Source organism: Desmodus rotundus, chromosome 8 (genome assembly GCF_022682495.2).
Source record: "Desmodus rotundus isolate HL8 chromosome 8, HLdesRot8A.1, whole genome shotgun sequence".
In the NCBI taxonomy this organism is placed as follows: Eukaryota; Metazoa; Chordata; class Mammalia; order Chiroptera; family Phyllostomidae; genus Desmodus; species Desmodus rotundus.
In genome coordinates, this window is record NC_071394.1 from 50,029,120 (window position 1) to 50,047,365 (window position 18,246).

The 18,246-nt window shown below is 33.9% G+C and overlaps 1 pseudogene; it reads left to right on the forward strand.

Moving 5' to 3' along the window:
- Positions 1-15,925, forward strand: part of LOC139441094 (probable oxidoreductase PXDNL) — an 83,240-nt pseudogene extending 67,315 nt beyond the window's left edge.
- Positions 15,926-18,246: the final 2,321 nt, after the last annotated feature.

The following is an 18,246-nucleotide window of genomic DNA, read 5'->3' on the forward strand; positions in this document are numbered from 1 at the left end:
GAGACCCCAGCATCTCTAAATCTAGTCGTCTCAGGAAAAACCATTTTTCCTAGCTGAAAAGTTCTCCTGGCTGGCTTACCAAAAATGTTAGGGAAGGGGAGAGTTTCTCCACACCTACCAACCCTGCTTTAGTTCTTATAGCTGAACTAATAATAAAACAGAAATATTTACACAAGACTAGAGTACCAGGGGGGAAAAACACAAATCAATGCATGTGCATAGTGGAATCACACTATAATGCTGAGATCCTAAAATCAGGACAAAAATAATCACACCAAGCATCTTTTAAATACCTTTTGGACAAAGAAACAATACATTTGTGATGAATTGACAGGGCAAAGAAAAAATGTTAATACTAATTACAAAATAATGTAAGTGCAGTTGGATACTCATTAATGAAGAATTTAAACAAAGTAGTAAATTTGAAAAGAGGCAATAAGATTTGTTTATAGAATTTTTGGCTTTGAGGTTTCCACTTTAGTGATAAGAAGTCCTTCAGGTGCAGGGATGACACCTTTCACAGGGGAGATTTATTTCCTGCAGTCAAGGAGACAAGAGAGGGTCAAGGTGCCCTTCTGGCACCAGCTGCTTGTCAAGTAACTTTAATTCAAAGTAATCGATATGCCACTGCAGGATATTTTTGTTTGGCCTGTCCTGGGCCCTGAAAAATCCATGTGAGCTTCATGCCCATGTGCTACAGGTTCTGTGATCCTGTGATGAGCCGCCTTCTTCTTGCCTTTTTTGACCTTTATTCTGATCAAGGTCTTAAATCTTTGGGAAAAACATGGGTACATGAGATTTCCTGTGTGACAGCATTAGCCAGAAGCTGTGGTTGTTGAAGGTCATGGAGGTTCCTGTTTAATCATTTTATGCACACTATTGTGTGGGCTAAAAATATACCAAGGCAAGCTGTGAGAAAACCAGTTTTTATCTGAAGGTAAAGTAGGACCTGGAATTCAATTATAGAACACTTGTTTCTTTGAAGATTAAAAGCACCTTCAGACAGAACCTCAGAAGTTACCACAAGAAAAAAGCAAAACATGTATTAACAGTTTACTATGTCATCCAACCTCCCTCCTGTCCCATGGGCTCTGAATCCATGTTTTCTAAGAGTACATTTTATTTAAAGAAAGATTATTAGGATTTATTTTTAATGTTGCACTAAGACCAAATTTATGATGAGAGGTTTCTCTTTGGCTATTTTGATTCCTTCTGGAGAAATATGGAATATGATATCTACCTTTAAAGATGAATATATTTTCTACAATCTCTTTTCATTTTCACTAAATAGACATCCCCTTAACTCCCCATTTTCTTCATATTGTACCATTCAGAGTTGTTTCAGTATTCTAATTTTGCATGTTCTTCTCTGAGAATACTATAGTTTATTAAAGTAGGATGTCCGGAAGTGAGTATAGTTTTTAAGGTATGTTGTAGATTTTGGACTGATTGTCTAATCTGATATATTCCCTTCTTAATGAAAAGTAAGTTGGTAGGCCCTCTGTTTAAAAATGAAAATCACACAGCTAACCTCCAAAAATTTAGGGAGTCCCTCTCCCCTAGATATTCCATTTATTCTATTTTGACATTGCCCATTCTTCTGACTAGCCTCTGTATTTTTACCCATGAATTTAAACTATCTGCTGTCTCAGTTCTGATTTTGTCTATGAGCAAAGTGCATCTAAATATGTGTGAACTAATACATTTAAATGTATATAAAGACAAACTGCATGCCATCTACTAGAATGACTTCCTTCAGAAACCAATTCCAGATAGTTCCTGTTTAATTCCTTTGTTGCACCACCCAACAGTGCTCTAGAAGTCACTCTGAGAAGCCTGTAATTTGCACAGCTTCTACTACCACTGCTACCAGAAAACATGGGAAAATGGCAGAGGCAAGCTGGAAGCTGTGTGCTGACTCTGGATATTAATTTGAATAAGGTACATACATGCCTTTGGTACCAGTTACACTGAATAAACTTTGGATGCTTATGATTAGTCTTTCAGTATAGCTCTCTGGAATGATTAATACTATTAAGCATACAAAAAATCAATATTCTAGTAAAATTATGGATATTCTGGCCAAAGATTATTTTACATGTTGCCCATGATGTTTCTATTTATTTATCTGAGTACCTGAGAAAATGTTGTCCAGTCAATGTGTCTTTATTATGTCAAAACAACTTACAGGTTGACTCAAAACATATATAAACATTAGGTTAGTTTGTGGAGGTAATGCTCAGATGAATCAATTGCTTGATTTGGTGTCATTCTTCTTTCAACCAGCAGAAAAATAATGACTCAATGTCACAGGTAAGTGCTAAGAAAGACTAAGTTCTCACTTAAGACATGGGGAAAAGCATGTGGAACAAAGAGAGGCCCAGAGCAGAGCCTTAGCTGTTGAACTTATTTTATGAGTAGCAAGTACTCAAAGTCCGTATTGACTTGATTTGATTTTAAGGAAAAGGGAACATGGAAAACTCTCAAGGGAAATGCTAAACTTGTAGGTATCAAAAGATCACAACAATTAAGATTAGCAAAGAATGGAATAAATACAAGAAGTAAGTTAGGAATCTTATTTTACCAGAATAAAAGAAGGGAAATCTCTCAAATTTTTATTGAGATTTAATATTTTACATCACTTAGCATAATTATAAAATGTAAAACATTTCACATTACATTTCTGGGTTATTTTCACTCTTTAGTTATCTTAGTTATAGGTTCTCAGAGCTAGAGATGACCTGAGAGAGCATTTGATTTTAAAAAATCATTTTAAGATTAGGATGCAAAAGTTGAAAAGGTCTAAGTAATTTGCCCTTGGTTAATTATTGGCAGAGCTAAGGATGTAACTCAGATGTCTCACACAATTCCAAGTCCAATTTTTTTCTTTATCCTAACAAATAACTTCATAGCTAGCTTTTTTCTTTCTACTGTCTATAATTTCCTCCAATCTCTTTTATGTTAGTAAATATGGAAACCTTTATTAGCTGACCACCTTTCCTTCTTAGAATTTTATGCTTACAAATTATAAATGCAACACTGACATTTTGCCATTAATTTAATCTCATTTTCATTATAGTCTAATCAATAAATCAAGATTCTTTGCATAATATTGTAGGCTTTACAGATTCAATTAAACAATATGCACAGTCCTTATAATCAATCACCTTATTTTAGCAAACTTTATAATTGGCACATTTGTTTGTGCCATAAATCAAATAAATCAAATTCTAATGACAAAATTATTTTAAATAGAGCATAAAATATTCCCTTGAAAATCAAACAGAAAATTATTTCCTCTCCATTCATTTTAGAAATGAAAAATAGCACCTAATATAAGTGGTACATTTCCTAAGACAAGATAAGTAGTGTGTTAAGATGCCATGTCGCTTGATTAAATAACATAGTTCACAAAGAGCTAACAGATGTATATTTTCTCTGAGATTTATGGAACCACCCAGTTTTGCAGTTTCGAGCTGCATACTTCACATTAAGTTCTGTCTTTAAAGTATCAGGTAATTTTAGGCCCTGACCAGGTAGCCCAGTTTGTTAGAGCTTCATACAGACCTGCCAGATTTCTGGGTTCAATCACTGGTCAGGGCACAGGCTAGAGTCAACCAATGAATACATAAATAAGTGGGACAAGTCGATGCTTCTCTCCCATGAATAAACAAAAAATATTAAAGTATCAAGTAATTCTAAATACAATATAGTTTATATACAAACATAAATATATTTGTTTACTTATGCCTTTATTTCAAACAAATTGTGCTTATGTTTGAAATTTAATGAATGTTCAATTTCTTCCATAAGAGACTTTTACTACCATAACATTTCACAATGTTTCATGCTTAACTTATAAAATGCCTTCAAAGTATTATTAAAGATTTCAGCAACTCCTATGAGGTTTTAATAAACCAATTAAATTGCAACCGTGTTTTTAGGTTTGTCTTTGAAAGTTGTTGCTATTCTAATAGAATGCTATAAGGACATCTTCCGCTGTCCTTGTTTTGGCTAGTATATATTATCTTACATGAAAAGCTTTATATTATCTTAAAATCAAGGTGAGAACAAACCTCACAGCAGGAGAAAGGACACTAAATAGCCCTGAAATAATACAAAGTATGATGTGTTCAAAAGTTGATACAGTTAATGAATCAAACTCTACTGAAAATATGGACTTTACATAGAGCATAAAGCTTTCACTTAAAAACTACCTTTTAAAAGTTCCGAGGATTTTAACTTATGTTTCAAATACAGCATTATACATTTATTTATAATCTATGACACCCCAGGGGGTCAATATCTTCCCATATCAAAACTAGCTTATTAATAAAGTTTCATTAAGTTACTAAGTGGTATTTTAATACCAAAATTTCATTTTTCCATTAGACATGTCCCTTTTAGTATTACTATGAATTTTTAAATTCTAATTATATTTATAATTATTCATATTATTTAAGTACTGACATTGATAATTAGTGAAATTTTTCTTAAAACATGCTCCCATGAAATACAAAGTTATTGACCAATGAAAACAAAATGTATACCCTGCAGATCACGAGAAAAATAAAATCAATAATGTAAAACTAAAGGAAACATTAGTAAAACAAAATAAAAATAAAAGGCTAGTAAGATCTAGATATGGCTGAAGTTTCAATGCACTAAGAGAATTATTAAAAGTAGAAAATTCTTAGACGTATCCAAAAGCAAATTTAAACTCTATACCATTAAAAGAGACATAAGTAAGCAAAAATATTGAGAATGATAAAACAATAAAATGTAAGTAGAAGTGAGGCACACAGATAGAAACCTGAGTGCCAAGCCAGGGAAGAAAAAGCATTACGTGAGACAGAAAAATCTACCTTCATTTAATAGTGTGTACGAGTCACAGAAACTCTCATACTTGAAATAGCTTAGCATCACTCATCACACTTTAATGGAAGGGTATTTTAATATTATTGAGATCAATTTATGACAGATGTATCCATCTTTGTATTCTGTAAACTAAAATTAACTTTATCTTCAAGCATTGGAGAATTTTAAAAAATTGATTATATGTTATATCATTAAAAATTAAATTATCAAGAACAAACTTCACATGGACAATATTCTTCAATTCAACTAATCTAAAGTTAAATAATTAAACAAAATAAAATGGCGATTTAGAAATTTTTAAATCATTTGAGCAAATAAATATTTTGTTAAATAGGAAATTAAAATTAAGTGGTATTTAAAAATAATGACAGCATTATTTACCAAAATGTATGCTTTAAAATTTCTCAATTAAGTCATTCATAGCAATTATGTTTCTGAGGTTATGAGGGTTACAAATTCTCTTTAGTTGTTTTTTCTTTGTACTTTATTTTCTAAGTTTAATACAAAGAGTCTTTATCATTTTAATACTCCATATAAATTAGTACTAATAACTTTACTTTGTAATTTTTAAAACCTATAATTATAAAAATGAATACAATTTATGATATGTTATATATTGGTAGTCCATTATGTTTTGTTGAGAGAACTATCCATTTGATTCATAAAAAGAAGTCACATGCAATCCACAAGATGAGTTACTTGATGTTACCCATCAAGTAACATCAATTGTTCAGGTGAACTTACCCTTAGGTAATTCTGAATGAGTCACAACCGTCTATATCCCCCTCTCTTTAGGGTGGACAGAATCTGTTATTTTCTTTTAATAAACAGAACATGGCAAAGGTGATAGCATGTTGCCCACATGATTGTTTTAAATTATATAAAACTATACTTGTCCAGACAGTGTGAGAGACATTCTCCCACTGATTTTGAAGCAGCAAACAGCCACAACGTGGATGGCATACGAAGGGTACCACAGGATCCTGTATGTAGGTGGACTCTAGGACCTGGGTGTGGAAGTCGGAACTAGGAATTATATCTTGCTTATATATATATATATATATACACACACACACACACACATACACACACACAATATAAAACCACACAATGAATAAACTTATTCTCAAACTCCCCCTGAAATTGTCATTTTTATGTTTTCTTTATATTATCTGCACTTTTCAATTTTTTACTTCTTCCAAAAAAAATGAGAGGTGCAGAATGTGTTAGAAACAAGTGTTGAAGATAAAATCAGAAAATATCAATTATATTCCATTTTAAAGTTTGTATAATTGATATCTACTTTAAAATTTATTTTAATTATAGTTAACATACACTATTATAATTGTTTCAGATGAACAAAATAGTGATTCAGCATTTATACTTTACAAAGTGATCACAGTAAGTTTAGTAACCGTCTGTCACTGTACAGTTATTACAATGTTATTGACTATATACCCTTTGTTTACATTTCATCCCTGATACTTATTTTATAACTGGAAGTTTATACTTCTTAATACCCTTGCCCTCTTCCACCCATCTCTGCATCTCAGTCCCCTGTGGCAATCATGAATTTATTCTCTTCAATTATTTATATTTTTTCACAATATGAAAGGCAGCATTGAGACACCAGTGTCCCAAAGTTGCAGTTTGGATCGATACCTGGAAAATGTGTGATTGTCTGAACTGCTGTAGCCTATCTTCCCTATTTGAACTTATTTACCCATCAAGTAACATCAATGTACCCCAACAAGTTGGAATATCTAGGCATATTCCTAAAGCAACCTATTCTTTTTAATCTTCTGATTGGCATAAATTAATCATTAATACCTGTAACTTTTGTTCTTAATTACATCCTTACCATTTGTCCACCTCTTGGACAGATCAGATGTGGTCTGAGTTTGAATGTGACTCTGAGAGGCATGATTGAATTCTACATAGATATTAAAATAAACTTTCCTTAGTTCCAGCCAAGATGGAGGCTTAGGTAGATACACTGTGCCTTCTCTCACAACCAAAAGAAAGACAACAATAAATTTAAAAACAAAAAACAACCAGAACTGACAGAAAATCAAACTTAATGGAAGTCTGACAACCAAGGAGTTAAAGAAACATTCATCCAGACCTGTAGGAGGGGCAGAGATGGGCAGCTGGGCTGAGAGCACTCACAGCAAGGCAGTGGCTGGAGGACTAGGACAGGCCAGGTGGCAGCAGGCAGACTGAGAAGTCCCACATTCACGTGCCAATAAACCGGGAGGAACAAATGGAGAGAGGGACAGACCATGCAACCCAGTTGCAGTTGCAGTGAAATAAAGTCCTAAAATCTCTGACTGAAAAAACCTGTGTGGGTTGCAGTGGTGGGAGAAACTTTCAGCTTCACAGGAGAGTTCGTTGGAGAGACCCACGGGGTCCCAGAATGTATACAAAAACCACCCACCCAGATATCAGCACCAGAAGGGCCCAATTTGCTTGTGGGTAGTAGAGGAAGGGACTAAACCAGCCCAGAGCTGAGCAAGCTACATTGTTACTTCTTGGGCCCCTCCCCCACAAACAGCACCACAAATCAGAGACGTGGATTGCCTCACCCAGGTAAACACCTAAGGCTAGGACCCTACTACATAACAGGTGCACTAAGACAAAAAAATGACCTAAATGAAAGAACAGATCAAAGCTCCTGAAAAAAATACAACTAAAGGACAAAGAAATAGCCAGCCTATCAGGTTCAGAGTTCAAAACACTGGTAATCAGGATGTTCACAAAAATGATTGAATATAGTCACAAAATAGAGGAAAAAATGAAGGTTATAAAAATTGAAATAAAGGAAAATGCTCAGGGAATTAACAGTGACAGGAAGGAAACCAGGATTCAAATGAATGGTTTGGACCAGAAGGAAGAAATGAACATTTAACCGGAAGAGAATGAAGAAACAAGAATTCAAAAAAATGAGGAGAGGCTTAGGAATCTCCAGGACAACTTTAAACTTTCTAACATCTGAATCATAGGTGTGTCAGAAGGAGAAAAGGAAGAGCAAGAAATTGAAAACTTATTTGAAAAAATAATGAAAGAAATCTTCCCTAATTTGGTGAAGAAAATAGACTTTCAAAAAGTGTAGGAAACTCGAGTCCCAAAGAAGTTGGATGCAAGGAAGCACACAACAAGGCACATCATAATTACATTACCCAAGATTAAACATAAGGAGAGAATCTTAAAAGCAGCTTCCTTAAAAGGAAAAATATGTTTCCCTTTAAGAGAAAAGGAAACAGTTACCTACAAAGGAGTTCCTATAAGGCTATCACCTGATTTATCAAAAGAAAACTTACCCGGCAAGAAGGGGCTGGAAAGAAGTATTCAAAGTCATGAAAGGCAAAGACCTACATCCAAGATTACTCTATCCAGCAAAGCTTTCATTTAGAATCAAAGGGCAGACAAAGTGCTTCCCAGATAAGGCCAAGTTAAAAGAGTTCATCATCACCAAACCCTTATTATATGAAATTTTAAAGGGACTTATCTAGGAAAAAGAAGATGATCAAAAATATGAACAGTAAAATGATGACAATCTCACAACTATCAACAACCGAACCTAAAAAGAAAACAAAAACAAACTAAGAAAACAACTAAACCAGGAACAGAATTACAGAAATAGTGATCACATAGAGGGTTATCAGTGAGGAGGGGTGGGGGATGGGGGAAAGGTACAGGGAATAAGTAGCAGAAATGGTAGGTACAAAATAGGGGGAGGTTAAGTATAGTATAAGAAATGGAGAAGCCAAAGAATTTATATGTACGACCCATGGACATGAACTAAGGGAGGGGATGAAAATGCAGGTGGGAGGGGCTATGTAGAGTGGAGGGGAATTAAGAGGGGGAAATGGGAGAACTGTAATAGCATAATAAATAAAATATATTTTAAAAAATAAAAATAAAATAAAATAAACTTTCCTTTTTCCAGCACTCACTACCAAGCCAGACTGACACATTTCTACTGGTCTGATTTGGTGATAACTTTACATAGCAAATTATTCCACATTTATAAGTTCTGCAAATTGTTCTGTACTATTTTTCACAATAAAGAAATGCAGATTTTTAAAAATGCTAAAATGTATACACCCAATTGTTTTTAGGGAAAATGTTTTTCAAACTCCTTTGGAATAACCTTAAAAACAGTATACAAATACATTACCTTAAGATTTAATTTATTCAACAACATTTTTGAATGCCAGTTTTATGCACATGAACGAACATATATAAATATAACTGGCATTATGAAAAACTTATTTATGAACTGAATCGGATAGTTATCTTATTGTCTAGCATTTAGTGCAAAGATTGGAGCCACATTTGACTTACTCTGTGTTAGGAATTCTTGCAAATTGCTTCACTTACATTAACTCATATAATCCTCTCAATAACTGCATGAGATGGGTAATATTATCATCTTCATTTGCAGATCAGAGAGCATAGTCAAAAAAGCTTATGTAGCTTACCCAAAGTAATATATTTCAAGTGTGGAAGACAGGATACAAACCCAGATTCCTGGAATCATACTCTTTTTTTTTAAGTGGGTTTTAATGTGCTTCTTTAGCTATAATCTTTCTCTCTCTCTCTTTATTTCCCCCCTTTTTACTCATCCAACCTTTTCCCTCCCATTTGGCAACCACTGGCATATTCTGTATACCTGTGTGTCTGTTTACATTTTTGTTGTTTGCTTACGTTTTGTGTTTTTGGATTCCACATAAAAGTGAAATATAACTGAAATCATACAGTAGTTGCCTTTCTCTAACTTATTTCTCTTAGCATAATGCTGTCTAGGTCCATCCATGCTGTCACAAATGAGAAGATTTTGTTATTTATTGTTATTTATACATATATAGAGATTATACATAGTTACATCACATTTTCTTTATCCATGTATGTATTGACAGATACCTAGGTTACTTTCATATCTTGGCTATTGAAAATATTGCTGCAGTGGTGGGGTGAAAATGGAGACAACTGTACTTGAACAGCAACAAAAAAGAAATAGCAATAAACATTTCTTTGCAGACTAAAAAAAAGAAAATAATGCTGCAATGAACATAGGGGTGTATATATCTTTTTGAAGTGTGTTTTCATTTTCTTCAGATAAGTGCTCAAAGGTGATATTGCTGGATCATGTAGCAGCTTTGTTTTTAATTTTTTTGAAGAATCTTCCTACTGTTTTCCATAGTGGCTTCACCAATTGACAATCCCACCAGTAGTGTACAAAAGTTCCCTTTTCTCCACATTCTCTCCAGCACTTGTGTTAGATTTTTGATGACAGCCACTCTGACAGGTATGAGGCGGTATCTCACTGTGGTTTTGATTTACATTTCCCTGGATATGTCTGTTTGGCATTTGTATGTCTTCTTTGGAAAAATGTCTAAACTGGTCCTCCGCTCATTTTTAACATAGATCATTTTTGGTTTTGGTTTGTGTGTGTGTGTGTGTGTGTGTTTAGCTGTATGAGTCCCTGACATATTTTAGATAGTAATCCCTTATCGGATGTATCATTTGCAAATATCCTCTCCTATTCAATAGGCTTTTTAGTTTTGTTGATGGTTTCCTTCACTGTGCAGCAACCTTTTAATTTGATGTATTCTTCCCCCACCCTTTTGGAGGCTTTTGCTGCCCTTGCCTGAGGAGATAGGTACCCAAAAATGTATTGCTAAAACTGATGTCAAAAAGTTTACTGCCCATGTTTTTTTCTAGAAGTTTTATGGTTTCAGGTCTTACGTGTAAGTCTTTAATCTAATTTGTGTTTATTTTGTATGTAGTATTAAAAAGGTCCCAAATTCATTTTTTATATGTATCTTTCCTGTTTTCCCAACAGCACTATTTAAGAGTCTGTCTTTACCACATTGTATGTCCTCACCTCCTTCGTCATAGATTATTGACCATATTATCAAGGATTTATTTCCGAGCTGTCTATTCTATTCCATTAATCTATATATCTGGTTTTTATGACAGTATCATACTGTTTTAATTATTGTAGCTTTGTAGCAGAGTTTGAAATCAGAGCATGTGATGCCTCCCACTTTGTTCTTTCTCAAGGTTTCTTTGGTTTTGTAGGGGTTTTTTTGTGGTTCTATATAAATGATAGGATTAGTAGTTCTAGTCTGAGAAGAATGCTATTGGTAGGAAATTAATAGGGATTCATTGAATCTGTATATTGCTTTAGCTAGTAGAGACATTTTAACAATATTAACCCTCCCAATTCTTCAGAATGGTATATTCTTTTTTTTAACTTCCTTTTTTTATTGTTCAAGTACAGGTGTCCCCATTTTTCCTCCACCACTCCACCCCACCTCACCCATTCCCACCTCCCACCCTCAATCCCACCCCCTTTAGTATATTCTTTTATTTACTTGTATCCTCTTCAATTTATTTCTTAAATGTCTTACAGTTTGGGGAATAGAGGTCTTTCACCTCTTTCATTAAATTTATTCCTAGGTATTTTATGTTGTTCTGGGCTCATATCTCTTAAATACAGAAAAATAACAGAATATTTAACAGTCATCATTTGTTCTCTGATTTTATTGTTCATTAAAATTTTGATTGAATGTGTATCATGCACAGGTGCTGTGCTATGTGGTGGGGATAAGCTGGTAGGTAGGACATCTCTCCTCTTTTGTTTCTCAGCCAATGGGGCATCAGATGTATGCAGAGTGGTGAGAGTGAATTTGAATCTGACTTGGTCTCTGAAGTCAGGAAAGGCTTCCTAGAGAAATATTATGGCACTAATGGTGTTTGTCACTCGTGTGAGATCAAATAAAATTGGAGCTGGATTATTAGCCATGAATTAGAAAGAAATGAGGCTAGAGAGGAAAGAAGGTGTGTACAGGGAAGGGCTTTTTTTTTTTTTTGACAAAGTGAAGATCTAGGGCTCTTCACAAAGGAAAGGCTGGAGAATAGGGTGGGGTCAACTAAGTTTGCACTGAGTGGGAAAATACACACATTTATGCATACACATATTGCATTATGCTTCTTGAATATGTCCGTTATATATTTTGGATATTAACCCCTTACCAGATATATTATTTGAAAATATCTTCTCCCATTCAATAGGCTGTTTTTGTTTTATTGATGGTTTCCTTCACTGTGTAGCAACCTTTTAATTTGATGTATTCTCCCTGCCCTCCACAGTGCAATATTGCTATATTTTCACCTGCCCTTCCTACTGGTGTCTTGAAACACTATTTCCTATATTTCTGGCCCTCAAGTCATGAGTATACCAGAAATTTTACAATAATTTTGAGCCAATCTGAATTGAAATCATCTCCTTTATTATCTCCCAATCTAAAATCATTCATTCTATCATTTGACAAATAACAGTACCATAATTTTGATGTTGTACACACCAGAAATCTAGGAGTTAATCTTGTTACTTCTGTTTTCCTCATTCTGTGTTGTAGAGCCTGAAATAAAAGGTTGAACTTTTGAGTCAGACTGTCTGAATTTCAATCCTGAATCTTCCATTAAAAAGCTGTAGTACTTTGGAGAAGGTAATGTAACTTCTTTGTGACTTAGTTTTCTCAAGTTAACTATATAGATAATAATATGCACCACAGGTTATTATAAAGTTTCAAATAGATAATTCATACTAGGCCTAAGAACAAAGTTTGAACACACATATGTATATATGTACACATATGTACATATGTGCAAACCAATATATATATACACACACATGTTGAACTTGCATATTTATATAATATATGCGTGCATGGATATAAAACCAATGCATCTACCAAATTAACAAACTATTTCAATTCAGATGCCATTTGCACAAGAAAGCCAAACACTCACAATCAAGGATACTTTGCCTCTTCAGCAGTAACTAATGATAAATAACAAGGCAAATTTAAAAAAGTAAACTCAAGAATAAAACACCTCAGATCTCACATTTAAAAAGCTGAATGGTCATTTCAATACCAGTGGGTTGCCCTCCCAAATCCCACCACCAATGGAAAGTCTCAGCATGCATTCTCTGGTGGAGCAGGGGTGGGGTGGAGTACTTGTCTGTGTTTCTCTTCACATGTGTGAATCTCTGTGTACCTATCACATCACATGCACTGCTGTTTGCTTGTGGGTTTTATGTATGTTACCTTACATTGGTGCTTTAAATGCATTCTAAAGTTTTATCTTTCTAAAAATTAAGTGAGAGACAATGGATAATGAAAGTTGACCTATGCAATCTTTTCTGTATATATATTTTTCCATTTTATACAAGGATTAGAAGGGGAGATATTTTGCTTAACTGAAAAAGTGTTTACTCATTTGAAAACTCTCTAAAATCAGGAACCATGTTTTATTCATTCTTATTTTCCTACAGTGCTTAGTTTAATACCTTAACTTAGTAAGTTCTACATAAATATTTTGAGAAAAAACATATACTATTCAGAAATAGACATACTGTTTCATTACATGATTGAAATAACTATTATTTTTATTTCTATTTCTTTTTCTTACCCAGATTTTCAAATATATATGGATTATTGATGGTAAGATACTAGGTTGAAGTAACAGTATAAAAGTAGGTACCTATGGATCCATTAATATAATGTATAGCTTTATCTATGATGTCTTGATTCCATAGTTACAAAAGTAACAAAAGAAGCATTTTCAGTAGCACGCCTTTTCCATCAGTTCATTGGCAAAGCTGCCCAGGTGAGGTAATTTTTCACTGCTACCCTTCCATTTCCCTTCCAGAATAATTCTCTGTCCTCAGGAATTCAGTAGGAATTCACATTGCTCCTTGATTGTCCAAAATAACTCACCTGTCCCAGGATTGCTTAATGAAGTGACTCATTCTCTATGTCATATTTACATTTCCAGAAATCTCTTATTCAGTTATAGCAATAGGTACAGTGATAATTAACTTGTTAACTTTACAAAGCTCTTCCATTTTACCTCAATAAACACATTTGAATTACATAGTTACTATTTTTTATTAAAAACTGGGACAAAACAAAAGGTAGAGGTAGAAATAAAAAAAGCAACAACCATATCCAGTATTCTAGACACATCACTATTATCACTTGTAGACTTTTTATTTCAGTCTATTTTCTATACCTTTTAATATTGATGAGTTCATATTATATAACACAAAAATTTAATTTTGTGTCTAACTTTATAGCATGTGCATTTAATTTTGTCATTTAAAAATCAGCTTAAATTTCATCTGCATACATGCTTAACAATCTATAATGAGACATATTTTTCTAGAATGTAATTTACACATACTTTAGTTAATATTTAAGTTGTCTTTACTTCCCTTTCCTAAGAACTAATGTGCAAAATTGCATAACACACATGTGCAAACACACGCAAATAAAAAAACTGTAAAGTGATCATTCCCTTCCCTCCAATTTAGAATGACTCACTCTAATCTATAGATTCAATTGCATAGTGAGATGTTCCAAGATTGTTAAAACATTTTGAGCTATTACTTTCTATCAGTATAAACAATTTTTTTACTCTTATATATATTAATTTTATTGTCTCAGAGGTATGGTCCTACCATGTCTGGTATTTTTGTTGTAGGCATCTTTGCCTTAGACATGTTTGCTTCAAATACTTTTGCTGCAGATTATTTTGCCACATAACTAATTGGCCATGAAGCAATTTTGCTGTAAAAAAAATAAGATAACTGATTGACAAGTTTTGTTTTGTTATTGTTGTTTCCTTTCATTTCTCCATTGATGAATCAGTGAACTGCCTTTGGCCAATTTAAATGTGTTTAAGGTAGTTGTCATTTCAGTTTCACTTTTGCATTGACAAAGGTCTCCAGCTACTCCCATTTTTATACTGCATATTAATTTTAATTAGCCCACATACTGGGTTATACAGTGGTGAGCTGACATGGTGGGGGGGGGTCTTAAAACAGTTTGGGTGTTTTCCAGATGACAATGATTTGCCCCAAGAGTTTGTTTCTTATTTTGAAACATACTAGATTGGGAGCAGAAAGAGAGGTCAAGCACCCTCTTGAGGGCAGAGTTGACCCACATTTTCCATAGAAGAAAGACAAGTGCTGAGGTACAGTCCTCAAAATAAAATCACTTATTTCCACAGCATTACTATAAATCTACACACATTTGAAACATAATCAAGTATTTTGTATTTTGCAATGAAGTCTTTTAAATGTTAACATCTCTCCTTAAATTTTCTTGATTTTATCCTTTTTTCCTGCAAAACTGCCTCACAGCTAATTAGTTATGTGGCACAAGTATTGTTGGCAAATATGTCTACATCAGAGATGGCACAGTGATAGTACTTAGAACTAGTCCCTACATCTTTTTTTCCAAAATATTTTAGTTTTCAGTCCGTTTTTCAGATGAAATTTACAGAACTTTTAAAAAAGTTTTAGATTTATGTGCAAAAAGTTTTTCATATCTTTCTTATTTTTATTGTGGCAAATACATAAAATTTACTATCTTAAGTATTTTAAAATGTACAATACAGTCATGTTCACCATATGCACATTTTTTTATAGTAGAGGTCATTAAAAAATCTCTACTCGATAGTTTGTGTGGATATGATAATTTGAGATCTAAAGTTCAAATGTTTCACCCACAACTTTTCTGCTCCTTAACACATTGTCAAGACCTCTAATGAATAAAATAAATATGCCCTGTGATTCATGTCTTCACTCAGATTGAGCATAATTCTCCCTGTGGGGCCTCTAAAGAGTTTGAAAACTGCCTTGTATTTCATCTGCTTTAGGTAAAAATAGAGATTCACCATTCAATACCAGAAAACTGTGACCCAATGATATCAAACTGACTGAACAGACCCCCTTCTCTCTCTCCCCATCCCCCATTAAGGAAAGAATCTGGACAAAAAGGTAGACTCCAATCTCTCACGATGCTTATGTGGATACTTCTCCCCTCCCCTCACCCCCGCATAAATTGTAGGAATAGAGGACAATTCAGCGCATTCACACAAGAATATTGAAAGAAACACTGCTCCATACAGCTATCCTGATGAGAAAGATATGGACTTAAGTGATCTAATTAGTAGGTATGTATAAAATATCTATTTTATAGGTTATTTAGTATAGATTTACTTCAAATATAGTTTAAGGGAGTTTATAGGTACTGTAGTTGACTCATTTACATATAATATAAATTACATAAAGAGAAACAAGCACATAGATAAATTCCGTAATATGCATGGTTTCTTTATACTCTGGAACATTATATTCAGGGTTTGTGTTTGACAATAAGTTTTTCTTTTCTCAATAAAGTACAGAAAATTACACATCATAGATGCTATTTTTGACTCCTTAAACCACATGATGGATGTTACTGTTTTTCAAATTCTTTTTGAAAACATAAAACTCAGTATACTGTTTGTAAGAAAGTAATAATATTTATCAAGTTAAGTTTAATTTAATTCACGTATAGTGTATTGCAAGGAAGACTCAATTTGTGACCAAGATGGAATACTTTTGCACTCTTAGATAATTGAGAAATGTCAATCATATTTCTTTGAAATGTCTTAGGACTCCTCCTATGACATTGATATAGTAGCTTCACATACAGTTACTTCTTTACAAGTTTTTCCTTTCCATTGACTTTGAGGCTTCTGAAAACAGAAACAGTGGCTTGTGCATGGTCATATCTAATAGTTTCTTTTCATGGAGTAAACATTCAATAGGTACTTGCATAATTAAATTACCTACATAAAGATTGCAGTTCACAGCCCCATAGGCGAAGCACCATTGAAGGCACTAACTGCAGTAACTTTGCCTTTCATAGCAGACCACTACGTAGCATAATTGAATCAAATTCAATATTCATGTCTGGGTCTATTTCTTCAATTACAAGTGGAAATTTGTGAAGTACGTAGAAATAAACAAGACAAAGTCCCTGTCTTGCAGGATTTACAATTCACGAGAGGAGATAGTGTCATGTGATAGGAGAGATGGGTGAAGCCTTTAGATTCAGGCAGACAGATTCACATCCTGTTTCCATTGTTTCATAATTGCAAGACATAGAGAATTTCTATTTCATTTTCCTTGGCTGTAAAATCAATATAACAATACCTACTTTACGAGATTGTTATGCTAGGGATATAGATGTAAAGCACCTAATACTAACATAGCACCGATAATTTTATAGGCATTTCATAAAAGACAGGATAGTTGAAGCTGTTACAGTGTTCACTGTATGCCAAATATTCTTTTAAATACTACACAAACATTAATTCATTTAACAAACTTGCTCATATAAGAACTTATATTTCTATATCATATCCAATTAGGATGTAATATAGTTCAGAACAAGGGGTGGTTAATTCTAACTGTTCACTTAGGCTATAGAGAGGAGGCATCTGAAAGAATAGGGTAAGATTTTGATAGAGGTTAAGGGCTTACCAGTCTGAAAGAACAATAAGTAGTCATGGGAACAAAGGAAAGTAAGGTGTGTTTGGAGAGCAGTATGTGGTGTATCTAAGCGACCTGGTGTTTTCTTTTTTTTTTTTTTTAATTTTATTTTTTTTATTCAATTACAGTTTTGTGCCTTTTCTCCCCATCCCTCCACCCCACCCCAGCTGAAACTCCCTTCCTCCCCCACCTCCACCCTCCCCCTTGATTTGTTCCATGTGTCCTTTATAGTAGTTCCTGTAATCCTCTCTCCTCACTGTCCCCTCCCCACTCCCCCCTGCCCATTGTTAGATTATTCTTAACTCCAATGTCTCTGGTTATATTTTGTTTGCTTTTTTATTCTATTGATTATGTTCCAGTTAAAGGTGAGATCTTATGGTATTTGTCCCTCACCGTCTGGCTTATTTCACTTAACATAATGCTCTCCAGTTCAATCCATGCTGTTGCAAAGGGTATAAGCTCCTTCTTTCTCTCTGCTGCGTAGAATTCCATTATGTAAATATACCATAGTTTTTGGATCTACTCGGTGTTTTCAATATTTAGAGATAAAGAACATTCTGGAAAATGTCCCATAAAAGCCAGAGAGAAGGTCCTTAAATTCCAAGTGAAGGAAAGTAACTCTATTCCATGTGCTCCTGGAGCTCTTTCCTGCAAGGTAATTACAATGTTGACCAGGAGAGTAGCCGTAGTTAGAGCCTTCTTTAAATAACTGAAAGGGCAGAAAACAGTCACTTGCCCCTAAGTTTAATTTGACATTTTATTTAGTTTGTAATTGATTCCACTAGGTGAGATGTTTAACCAGTGCATACTAAGAAATGGATATTGGGTCCACATTTGTGTGTGCAATTTCCTTATTTTTATATATATATAAACTGTTGATAGAGATCTAGCTTTTCCAGTCACTTCCACAAGTGTGTGGAATAATACCACCCATTACTTGCTTTCTGCCCTGTGCCACAGCTATA